Source organism: Coenobita brevimanus, chromosome 104, assembly GCF_032717465.1.
Source record: "Coenobita brevimanus isolate Jiangsu-jjx chromosome 104, ASM3271746v2, whole genome shotgun sequence".
Classification (NCBI taxonomy): Eukaryota; Metazoa; Arthropoda; class Malacostraca; order Decapoda; family Coenobitidae; genus Coenobita; species Coenobita brevimanus.
Genome location: NC_137057.1, coordinates 2698084 through 2711241, shown reverse-complemented (window position 1 = coordinate 2711241; position 13158 = coordinate 2698084).

The window sequence follows — 13158 nt, the reverse complement described above, 5'->3', positions numbered from 1 at the left end:
TCTGAGGGATGAACAGGCTGGTTTTAGAAAGGGACGTGGTTGCAATGATCAGATCTTTATAGTTAGGCATTTGATGCAGCAAGTTAATGAAATGAGAGTACCGTTAAGTCTTTGTTTTGTTGATTTTGAAAAGGCTTTTGATAGTGTTTCGAGAGAGACTATGGGGAAGATCATGAGACATTATGGAATACCAGAGGAGTTTGTGAGGGTCATTATGAACATGCATGAGGACACATTTTGTAAAGTGATGGTTGATGGTCGTCTGAGTGATTCGTTTGAAGTCAAGTCAGGAGTAATTCAAGGTGGTGTTCTATCGCCTTTACTATTTATATTGGTCATTGATTACATTATGAAACGCGTTGGAACAGAAACCGGTGCAGGTATACTTTGGGGAGAGAACAGGAAACTTTTGGATTTAGATTATGCAGATGATATAGTTTTGATTTGTGATGGGCCAGAAGAGATGCAGAGGGTGTTGGACTATTTGGTGAGTGAAGGTCGCAAGGTGGGTTTGGTTATTAATTGTGGAAAAACTGAAATAATCAATATGAATATGGAAAATGCGCAGGAATGTGTAATTGAAGGTATGGTTGTAAAGCAAGTTGATAGGTTTAAATATTTAGGTACTTATTTAGCCAAGGATGGTTCTTTGAACTTTGAATTCGAGGAAAGGTTAAAGAAGGCTAATCAGGCAATGGGAATGCTTAAAAATATTTGGAATAATAACAATTTTTCTGTGCATACAAAAATCAAACTTTATAAGGTAATGGTTAGGAGTATCTTAATTTATGGACACGAGTCTTGGTACAGCACAGTGACTATGGAAAATAAATTCTTGGTGTTTGAAAAAAAAAGCACTTAGAAGAATATTAGGAGTTAAGTGGTGGGAAAGGATACCAAATAGTAGAAATAGAGAAATAACGGGAGTGCAGCCGATCGATGAATATGTTAGATTCTCACGATGGAAGTGGCTAGGACATGTGTATAGGAGACAGGGAATAGTACGAGGTACACCAGGGTGGGTGGCACTTGGTAGAAGAGGTAGAGGAAGGCCAAAAGAGACGTGGGTGAGGACAATGAGACGGGAAGCTGGAGATGAGTGTTGGGGAGATCTTGAGGAGTTAGCCCAAGACAGGATGTGGTGGTGTGAGTTCATCGAGGCCCTATGCATCCCCGAGGGTGCCACAGGAAATGATTGATTGTGTGTGTGTGTGTGTGTGTGTGTGTGTGATGGAATGCCCAGTGGTAATGGCTCAAGGGAGTCGGGACCAGATAATTTTATGCATTGACTTCGTTTTCGTTGAGACTAAGCAGGATTACTGAGGGACATGGAGGGCTGGTCTGGATGGCTGAGGAACACTATGGAAACCTGGAGACGGGAAAGGGTTCACCAGTATTATGTTTACATATCAAAAGAGGAAAGAAGAGAGCTTATCGTGTAAGACTGGGCAGAGGTTAAGTTCTGGGCTAATAATGCAGTTGGAAAGAGTGATATTATGAAAGAAAAGCATTCGGGAGCCGAACGCTAATTGCCTGCTAAAATATGCTGTTGTCCAAGTCCAAGATTTTGGTCATATCTTGATACCCTGAAGGTTTCATGTTGATAGTTCAAGCCGTTCGTGAGATGTAATGGAGCTAAAGGCGGGCGATAAAAACTACTTGACATTTGGCAGTCATTTGGGGACCTTGTCGTTTATCATGAGTGCCCTTTTTCGAACTTGGCCAAGATTTTGGCCATATCTTGATGTCTTGAAGGTTTCATGTTGAAAGCTCATGCCGTTCATGAGGTATAATGGTGCTAAATGCCATGATATAAAATAGTTGGCATTTGACAGCCATTTTGGTGACCATGACGTTGACCCCGAGTGCCCATTTTCGAACTCGGCCGAGAAATTTGCCATATCTTGATAACCTGAAGGTTCCATATCGACAGCTAAAGCTGTTCATGAGATATAATGGGAACACACACACACACACACACACACACACACACACACACACACACAAAGGCAAAAACATCATCGCTTCGCCTCGTAAGGTGGGCGATAATGAAACAACACAGTCATAGTGCGTAACACTTTGTACGTGATCACAAATTTCGAAACGCATGAACTTAGGTAAATAGTCTGGCAGGTAGAACGAAAGTTAAATTCCGATTTCTTTTTGTAATTTTTAAAACTAAAGTCAGTAGTAATATAAATGACATGGAGTAAGTCTATTCCTTGGTACAAAAGCGAGTGGTGCTGGTACTAACGGTGCCAAAAGAAAAATTAATGACGTAAGAACAGTGTCTTCCTTCATTGTAAGTATAAAGTAATAATGGATTAGGATAATGCGGTTAATAAGTACCTGGTTCTCTCTCTCTCTCTCTCTCTCTTTCTGAGGCAAGAACTGGAAGCCTCTTGCGTCAGAGTGAGATGAAGGGTAAGGATTATTCATAACCTGCCATATCACAAAAGGAAGAGGAAGGATGTAAGGGAAAAATACAACAATGCTTATAGAAATGAATGGAAAAAAAAAAAAAAAAAAAAAACTTTTGGGGTGAGATGGGGAGGAGGAGGAGGAGGGGGAGACAGCATATATATATATATATATATATATATAGATAGATAGATAGATAGATAGATAGATACATAGATAGATAGATTGTGGTAGGTGGGGGTGCTCACCATCCACTCGATGTAGTGCTGCTGTCGGGTGTCTGCCCTTTCCTACTCCATCCTTCTTTCCTTCCATCCTCTTCTGTCTTCCTTTCCCTCATTCGTCCCCTGTCCTGCCTACGGGTAACTTTACACTCCCTCTTCTGTCTTTCTTTTCTTCATTCTTTCCTCTTCCTGCTGCCTGTGGGTGACTCTTCACTGAGTGACAAGCCAAATGGTTTCCTGTGCACCAGGAAACCATTCACTACGCGGGGTGGTAACCATATAACCAAATTTTGGGGCCTTGTGGTTTAGTGACCAACTGCTCAGCCCCGGGCTCCCACTCTCCTCATGGGGAAATGTAGGATTGGATGATGGATGGATATATATATATATATATATATATATATATATATATATATATATATATATATATATAGATAGATAGATAGATAGATAGATAGATAGATAGATAGGTAGATAAATAGATAAATAGATAGATAAATTGATAGATAGATAGATATAGATAGACAGATAGATAGATAGAAGAAATGAGATAAATCACCGTTTTATTTATTTCAACAAAAGGTGGACAGAGTAAGGAAAAACAAATTAAATAAAAAAAATCTATGCACCAAATTCAAGTGTCCTCCGTTCATTAAAAAGATCTGTAACAGTTGGAGCTGCACTGCTACGGCCTGAAGTTTGCGGCTAAAACTATTCTTTGGAAGCGAGCTCCAGATAGAAGTAGTTCTGGGACTAATTGAATTCTGATAGGATGAAGAGGGATGTCATTGGTTATTACTGGTTAAGGACAAAGTATTTCTGCCCTAATGTATGCCAATGAAGCAGTGCTACTGGCAGATAGCGAACAAGAGTTCGGTTGACCGGTGCGGAGTTTTGTAGATCTCACTGAGCGTCGTGCCTTGGAAGTAAATATAGATAAGAGGAAAATAACAGTTGTTAAAAGGGAAGGTAACTCCTTCTGTGAATTTACGGCTAATGGATGGACTTGAATTGGTGAAAGACTTTTTAGTACCCGGCTGCAGTGACAGAAAATGTTAGGACTCCATATTATATTTACAAATCACAATAGATAGATAAATAGACAGATAGACAGCTCTATGCGAGCCTGGGAATGGGAAATGATCTTGCAAGTTACACTGAGGAAAAGCTGACGACAGATTAGGAAGTAGCCAGTCAGGAGATGATGCAGTTAGTTTGTCAGCGATACACCAGGTGAACAAAGCCTTGTTGACCATACACACATACTCACACACAGGCTTCTAGAACTTTCCAACCACAGTGAACACACGTGACACGACTCCTGTTTCACCAGAATTTAGGAAAGAGAGCTCAGAAGGAGAGAGGCCATAGAAGCGGCAGGGAGTGGGAAGAAAGGCTTAGCAACTTGGAAGAGAGAGAGAGAGAGAGAGAGAGAGAGAGATAGGGAGATAGCTAGCGGGACTCTACTTTATACTTCGCTCTGTGTGAGAGACTTGTTAATATTTCCAAGACAAATAAAAATAGTCTCATACTATTCTTTACCTCTCCTGTCATTGAATGACAAATGGGAAAGAAGATTATCTACTTACAAAGCTACTCAAGTATAACAACCGCTCGTCCACAAGTCTAATATATATAACTTCTCTACAAGTAACTACAAAGTCCTTTTTTTTTTTTATGACAAAAAAAAGAGGTAAATGTGAAAAAAATGTGAAACGTACAGTGACAGGGGAAAGGAAAGTGGCTGGTGCTATGAAGGCCTTGATAAGAAGTACAGGTCTTTGTGTGGCGGCTGGAAGGGGCTTGCACGAAGTAGTTTAGTGTGAAGTAATTGTATGGCATGAAAACGAAAGATGTGACAGGGTTGCTGAGAAATGTGTGTGGAACGTAGAGAGTGGATGTAATAGAAAATAACGCGATTCTTTAAAGATGTGGAGTAAAGAAGTCTGTGGATACCTGAGTCGAAGAGAATATGCTTAGATGGTATGAATAGGTGGAGAGAATGGGTATGATTCTAGTGGTAAAAAGGGTATACCGGAGTGAGTTTGAAAGTGGGAGGGGGGGGGGTAGGCCAGGAAGAGGATAAATAGATATAGTATATGAGTGTGTGAGAAAGAGAAGTCTGGCGGCTCATGAGGCTAGGGAACTGAGAAGGAATCGAGCTGGCTAGATGATTTTGGTGGGGAGGAGTGTATGAACAGGGCTTGTCACTCCTTTTTAACTTGACAGTAGTTAAATTGACTCAGCCGGTTGGGAGAATGTGAAGTTAAATGTGGAATAAATGGTGCCTATCGGGTATATTGAGGACTCCAGGGGACTGAATGATGAGTGAATGAGTGTGGGGTCCGTTTCATTGAGTGTGCTGATAATATGTTCTCCCATTATCGCATTTTTCTTTTTCCTGGCTCTCTGTACACTACCTCACCCCACCTGCATGTGAGGAAAGAGGCAGTATTATTATTATTATTATTATTATTATTATTATTACTATTAATTTTGTTTTTTATCATTATTACTACTACTACTGATACTTTCACTACTACTACTATTACTGAGAGAGAGAGAGAGAGAGAGAGAGAGAGAGAAAGAGAGAGAGAGAGAACAATGATACACCGAAATAGATAGATCAGTGGTTCTTAATCTTTTTTGAGTCACGGATCCCTTCGAGAATCTAGTGAATGCAATGAACCCCTTCCCTACAAAAATGCACTTAAGCACAAACGCAGCATTTTGCATGCAATGAATATACGTTATTTTATTGAAAACTACCTCACGCAGTGTATCACAAAGTATAAAACAGTCTTTACAAAGAATTATGTTTCTTACTCTTTTTCATGCAAACACTAATGGCCACTCGAAAAAATGAAATAGATCCAACTTGAGCAAATTACACAAAACAGAACTTTAAGTCTGCTCAAAAGTTCATTTCAGTGAGAGAGTTGTTGTTGCTGTTTGGCTTGAATAAGATGAAATTGTGGAGTGGTCTTTGACAAGGCAACACGCATGTCATCGTTGACATCCAGTTGATTTCGACTTTTAATTTTGACAGAAACAAGCGCTGAAATCCCTGACTCACAAAGGTATGTAGTAGTAAACGGAATCAGAGCACACATAGCTCGCTTTGCCAGACGAGGAAGTTAATGAAGCCAAACGGCATCACTCAATCTCGCTTAATTGTTCTCAATTATTCTGACCTTCACGGACCCCCTGTATCCCATCCATGGACCCCAGGTTAAGAACCCCTGAGATAGATGATTGTATACAAATAGAAAAGGTAGAAATCAACACGGTGGAATGTTAGGGAAAACAGTCATCGGTGACATAACGTGCTAAGGGGAACTCTTGTCTGCAACATCGGAACATCAATAAAGCAAACACTGCGCTTTAACCTAAGAGCAGTAGCATCATAATCATGAGGGAGGACTCTGCCAGCGCGCCCCACACATAACAGAGGCAGGCCGTATGTTACTCGGCAAAAGTTATGAGATGCTCCCTCGCCAGAGTTGGCCACGGGCACTGAGAGTAAGTCCGAAGAGGAGAAGTTGGCTCGGGGGATGCATGAGAAATGGAGAGCTCAGGGAATGAAGGAGACCATAAAGATGGCAGGGAAGTACATGAAAGAGGATAGTGTGTAGGACGGTGTTTGGGCCAAGACACTGTGAAAAAAATTGGCGAGATAAGATGAAAGAATTGTAAGTAGGCGACAACAGGAATGTGGATCGTTGCTTAGAAAGCTTTATTGTGCTTGGTCACAGCTCACATGATGCACCATTAACCATTAAATATATAAATCGATGTATATTCAAGGGTATGCCGAGAAATAGATGGAGGGCCAATTATCAAATAATACGAGTACATGAGGGAAAGTTGCTGGATGTGGTGGGAGAGAAGATTAATGAATATGATGAATGGTTGGGAGAGGGAAGAGAGTGAGGCTATCATTAGACAAAAGAAAAAGAAAAGGAGAGGAGGTGATGTGTCGTGAGAATGGAGTGTTTGGAAGGTGAACCACATAAAGCAGGAAATGGGAAGACAAGATGAGTAAGCGTGGGGGAGGGAGGGAGGGTACGTTCAGGAATGTTCCATGAGTGTACAGTAGTCGGTAATAGAGGCAGGGTAGGAACGAACTATAAGATACAGTTGTGTATGAAGTAGGGACTTGTGTCGTGAGCGGAGGGGAATGGTACCGGAGTAAATGGAAGTATACGAAGAGATAAATCAAGAAAGACGTGGATGAACAAGCTGGGGAAGAATATGTGGGTTAGGTATACTTGGAAAGCCTGCAGATGACTTGGATAGCTGGAAGAAGAAAGTAGGTAGACTACTAAGAAAATGGACGAACACATTGTGTGAGTACTGTATATGACAGACGTGTCGCATGAGTTGTATTAAAGTCTGGTTATTAGAAGAAAAGCTGGCTATGACAGATTGTTGTTATAGATTGCCTCGCCTTTTGGGAGGCCCGGGCCATATATTAACCCAGTAAACTATGACAGAGCGAGGTGGACGAATACAAGCCCTCTGACTGCGTAAGGATTCGCTAGCTAAATAAAATTACCAAGCGCTGCTCTGAAGTTATTACAAAGTTATATCAAAGTTATGAAAAGACTATTAAGCTTACTTCAATGTTTTTGTTAATTATGGCTTCCGTCGCCCAAATATAACAGACTATTGTTAGTGAGAATGAAATATATAAGTTGACTACAGAAACCGATAGATTATAGATAATTCGTTGGAAATGGAAACCAGACAACGAATTATATTGGGGAGGATATGATGCATGATTGATGTGAAAAACACGAAATGGAAGCAGAGTGATAAACAAGAAGATGATGTTTTGTAGATGGTGGTTGAGAGCTGGCTTGCTGCACGACCTTAAAAGAGTTTCAAGGAGTATATAAAGACATGTGTTTCATGGGAGAAGATACCATTGCTGGAGTATGAAATGCCAAGGAACCATTTCCTTTAAGTCACAACATAAAAGACACATCAGGTGATCAACTGATAAGCAGATGTACACGTATCCCTGATGGATTATTGATGAGAAAAATTCAATGTAGAGATGTAAGTAGGTAAAGTAACTAGATGAAGTAGGATGAAATTGTGACGAGCTATACTGATGAACTTTGAAGAAATGAAATTTGCATCTACATAGGTAATGATTCTCACTTATGCCTTCCCTCAAATGACGTTTTTTTTTTTTTTTTAAAATTCTTGCTACATATACATGACTCTATTTAGCCCAAGCAGATATCATATAGTGAACGATCCCCGCATTTAAAAACGAAGCACTAAAAGATTGCAACATCCGCCTCCGCGAACTGGAATAAAGGACCAGTTAACTGACTTTGTCCTGTGACACCGACCTTTGAGAGATTACTCTCAAAATCAAATCACTTTCCAATCCCTTAACCCTTCCATCAGCTTTGGTCCCAAACAGATCAAATGTACTTGATTTGACTTTCCCGGTGACCTTGACCTTTGACCGATTTCACATTATATCTTCATCTTCATTTTAACCAGTCTCCTTTCGTGATGTTCATTGTACATTGGATAAAGGATGTTAAAGTTTACCTCTCCTTGTGACCTCATCTTTAGACCTAATGCTTTTTAAATGCACTAGAGCAACCATTTGGGTGATCCCAACTCATTCAACAAGTGAAACATATATAAAATCAAAACCGTTTTAGTTATTTTGTTCACACAGAGACACACGGACCGAACACAGACCTTGTCTCGTGACAATCAATGATTATCAAAATTGAATCCCTTCATGCTTGCTTCACCCGTGTACCAACTTTGTTTCAAAACAGATCAAAGCTACTTGAGTTTACTTGGTCCTATAACTTTAGTATTTTACTTTTCTTGTAACTTTCATCTTTGACTGATTGTTCTTCAAAACTGAAACTTTTTTTTTACTCTTACCTTTTCCTCAACCCTTCCACAATCATTTAAATCGGATAAAAACTGTTTACCTAGACCTTGCCTTATCCTTTGACCTCCTTTTCTTAAAAGCCAGAGCTTTGCTAGATGACTAACCCTCAATGCTTTCACCATGTTTGGTTATAATTGTATCAGAATTGCTGAGGTATCGTGTTGACATCCACACATATTGGTCAAAATGTCATATAATCTTGTAAGCTTAACCTTTGCTCTTTACGGTTTAAACTGAAGAGATTTAATCATTGCCTGACCTTCAACATTTCCATGAACTTTGGTTAAAATTGCCTCATGACATTGACTATTGATTGATTGCTCTCAAAATTGAATTATTTTATTTTTGCCTTCCCCTAAACTTTACCCAAATACTGGTGCCTTCTTCTTCTTCTACTACTACTACTACTGTTACTGCTACTACTACTACCAGTAAATGGCTTTGTGAGCACCTGACGAGCGAGCGAGCGTTTATACATACACCTGTCATCATAATTTCATCTTGATGTAAACTTTCAACATTTCTGGTGAAGTAGTTGAACAATAAGAGAAGAATAAATAAGCTAAAAATTTACTTTCTTACTTTTTTTTCTCTCTCTCTCTTTCACACACACACACCCACACCCACACACACACCCACATATGCATGTGCGCAGGCGCAATCAAGATATGAAAGTGAAAACCAACTCATACCTCGCATGTCACTTTCATAGTAGTTTAACCCCCGCCACACTAATTCTTATCAACTTGACTACCTTCTCTGAGTCATGGTTTTAGAACTTTATTTATTTTTTTAATTAAGTTGATTTTTTGTCATCAGATCAAGTGTTGCTGAGCTCGAACTCTTCTGCGCCCTCGTCTTTTTTTAATTTACACCTCTTGGGTGCATGTGAGGATGACAATAAGTAACCAGCACCGTGGGAGGTAGACGGGGATGAATCTGCCATTCCTGGGCTACCAACAAGAACTGAATTACTAAATATGCAGTTTTTGGCAACTGCGGTGTTGCATGGTTTGGCAACGGCTCTGGTGGTATAGAGGAAGACTCAACGTTCCCATGGAAATCAATGACGTCTCCTCGTGCTTGAAATTATGGCACGGAGACCCTTCGCCTCATATGAGGCGATGAGCACTGTGGGGGTTCAATCAATTTTACTTTGGAGCATGTCAGTTGAAGCCCTCGGTACATTCTCTTGGAAAGTTGGGATTCCAAGGGATTTCGTGGGTCTCCTGAGTAAAAATATAGCTCAAAACAAAATCTATTGACTGTATCTACTACTTGCTGAAAAAATCCCTTCTTTGTCTCACATAGTCGAAAAGCTATTAGCCTCTGAAAACCATCATGGTTAGCCGTGTCATGTCAGGCCAGGCCGGGTAGTGTCAGGCTGTTCATTTCTCAACTGAACATACAGCAAATATTTTTTCACTGTGTTGCTCTCTCGCTCATAACAGCTACTTCAGCTGCTACATCTTCTTTTATCTTTTCCCCTCTGTATGAGGTCAGCGCAAAGCTATCCTGGTTTCATTTGCTATTTTGGTTTTGTTTGGTTTTACGATCAGATCCCTTCCAGACGCAAACCCTCCCAATAAATCCTGGCCTGGGAATATCACCGAGTTGGGCTGTCTTGTACACTCAGTGGTGGTGGGGAATTCTTTTATTATGCCGCTAATATGCCCTTCTAGTATGGCCCCACTTAGTCCAAACAGTACTCAAGGCTGCTTACCAGTAAAAAGTAGCACTCCACAAGCAGGCTTGTTTCAACCCCCAAAGGGTCATCACCACTTTTTCTGGCTGGGGGTGTGGTTTAAAAGGGTCTCAGTAGAGGTGGACCTGGACAACCTCCTCTGCACCATCCTCATTTCTACACTTGAAGGAATACCTCTTCTGCAAACTAACAATATAAAAATCGATTAAAAATCCTTAATTATTTCTGTTAGGGTATGACAAATTAAAGCTACAAGGGGACTTGTTCGATTGTAAGTGTTAAAAGTGTCGGTGTTTTTTCAGGTGCTGATTCACGCCTAATTTGGAACTCTTTTGTCTCAGTCACCAGTCTCAGGGATCATTTCATGGGAAGCAACAGAGGGATGAAGAGTCGGAGAGCTGACAACTGTCAACAACACTAGACAAGCCCTAGCACCCAGACCCGGGGATGCAACATGGCCAGCTATCGTAACAGAAAGCTACCACCATCTCGCCTAGTCCATGGGCACCAAAAACTGACACCTTGTAGGAGGACCTGACAGTGGAGGGGCAGAGACTTCCTGCCTCTCAAACTATACGACGACTCTGCAAAAATCTGCTATTTTTGTCTGCATACTGTCTGATACAGTTGTCACTCAGTAGGAATGGACCAGCAACTCCATCCTTTCTCCAGCAGATCACCACCATTTCCATGGGAGCCAGTGACTAGACGAGGCACGAACATATTCACCACTACCTTGAGAGTCGGAGACAAGAGAAGTGGCAGAAGACGACTCTTACCCGTGTCAGGACCATTCAGGGGAGTGGCTAGGAGACAAGATTAATTTCTGTGCCGTGTATTCTTTGTTTGGGTTTTGTGTATGTTTGTAATTCTGTGCATAATATTATTTAATATTTTACAACCTCATCTTTCCTGTTATCCCTGGCTTTGGATCTGTTCCCTTATGCCACTTCAGTACCTTATCCCTCAAACCTAATATAAAACAAACACATAGTGAAAACACAGTTAATTTTGTTGTCAGCATTTGACCTAGGACTATGCCCTTGGCCTTTCACTTATTGCTCTCGAAAACAGTATGTTCACTCATTGGCTGACCCTAAACCCCACCACTAATTATAGTTAAAACATAGTAAATGCTATGGTATATTTTGTTCACACACAGATGGACAGGCAGAATTACACACACACACACACACACACACACACACACACACACACATCTCTCAAAACAAAACATCCGTTCTCGTTGTACAATCATCTTTGTAATATCTTTCGAAGACTAAATAAAAATGCTGGAGATAATAACAATAGTAAAAACAAGAAGGAGCATTCAAACAGTGCAACTCACAAGCCCAACGACTGGTCTAAGGTACAAATTATTGACTCTGCCTCATGGCCTTGACCTTTGTTAGATGTCTATAAAAATCGAATTACTTCATCCTTGGACAACAGTTAACACTTCAGCCAAGTTTAGTTCAAATGAAGCCAAAGCTTTGGAACTGACTTTGCCCATTTACCCTCACATTTGACCTTTCCATGTACCCTTGACTATTGACTGATTGTTCTCAAAATCGAAAATACTTATCCTTTTTTTTTTTTTTTTTTTTTTTTTTATACCTGAATCCTTCCACAGCGTATATCTACGTTGGACAGCAGCTGTAGAAAATGCTCTTGGCATGTTACTTTGGCCTTTGAACTTTTGTTCTCAACGCAATATGTCAACCTCTTGGGAGATCCTCAACTCAGTCACCAAGTTTGATCTGAACTGAGGTCAAAACAGGTATTATGTTTGCTTACGGACACGTTGGACGAACTTGACCCTGGTGTCTGACGGATTGTTCTCAAAATTGAATCCTTTTATTCTTCCTTGACTCTAAAACATTCAACCAAGTTGGGTTAAGATAAGATCAAATCTGTCTTGGTTGACCCTGCCCCGTGACTAAATTTAGCATTTGAATTTTGCCTGAAACCATAACCTTTGATGAAATGTCCTCAGTTCGAATCTTGATTCTTATCTTATCACCAGGCCTTCCACATTGCTTGGTGCAAATTAAGTTGACCTTACCTTGTGACCTTGGCCTTTTCTTTTTTGGATTAAAAAGAAAATATGTGGTCCCTGACCCTCAGTGCATTGATTAAGTTTAATTATAAATGGATAACAACTGATTGAGTTATTTTTTTAACACCTTCACACACAGGTCGATTTTTCAACTTGGTGACCTTGACTGTCGACTGATTGTTCACAAAATCGAATCACCTCACTCTTGCCTTACCCTCAGTTGGACCGGAATTAGTTAAACAACAATTTTAGCAGATTTTGCTAAGCTAACTTTTGACCTTGCCATGTGACCATGGCAATTCCCCTATTGTTCTTAAACCAATAGGTTTCTGCACTCTTGCCCGCCTTTAGAAGGCGGAGCGATGATGTTATTGTCTGCCTCTGTTTGTCTATTGGTGTGTGTGTGTGTGTGTGTGTGTGTGTGTGTGTGTGTGTGTGTGTGTGTTTCCATTGTATCTCATGAACGGCTTGAGTTATCAACATTAAACCTTCAGGGTATCAAGCTATGGCCAAATTCTTGGATGATTTCGAAAATGGGCACTTGTTGTCAAGGTCAAGGTCACCAAAACTTCTAGGAAAGGTCAACTAGCTTTTATCGCTAGCCTTTAGCACCATTATATCTCATGAATAGTTTGAGTTATCAACATGAAACCTTCAAGGAATCAATATATGGCCTAAATCTTGGACTTGGGCAACAGCATATTCTGATGGGCGACTAGCATTCGGCTCCAGAATGTTTTTCTTTCATTTTTCCTGAACTCTCTTATAAATTTGCCTAACCTGCTAAAAATGTTTGAATTTTTTGCTCTCTCTC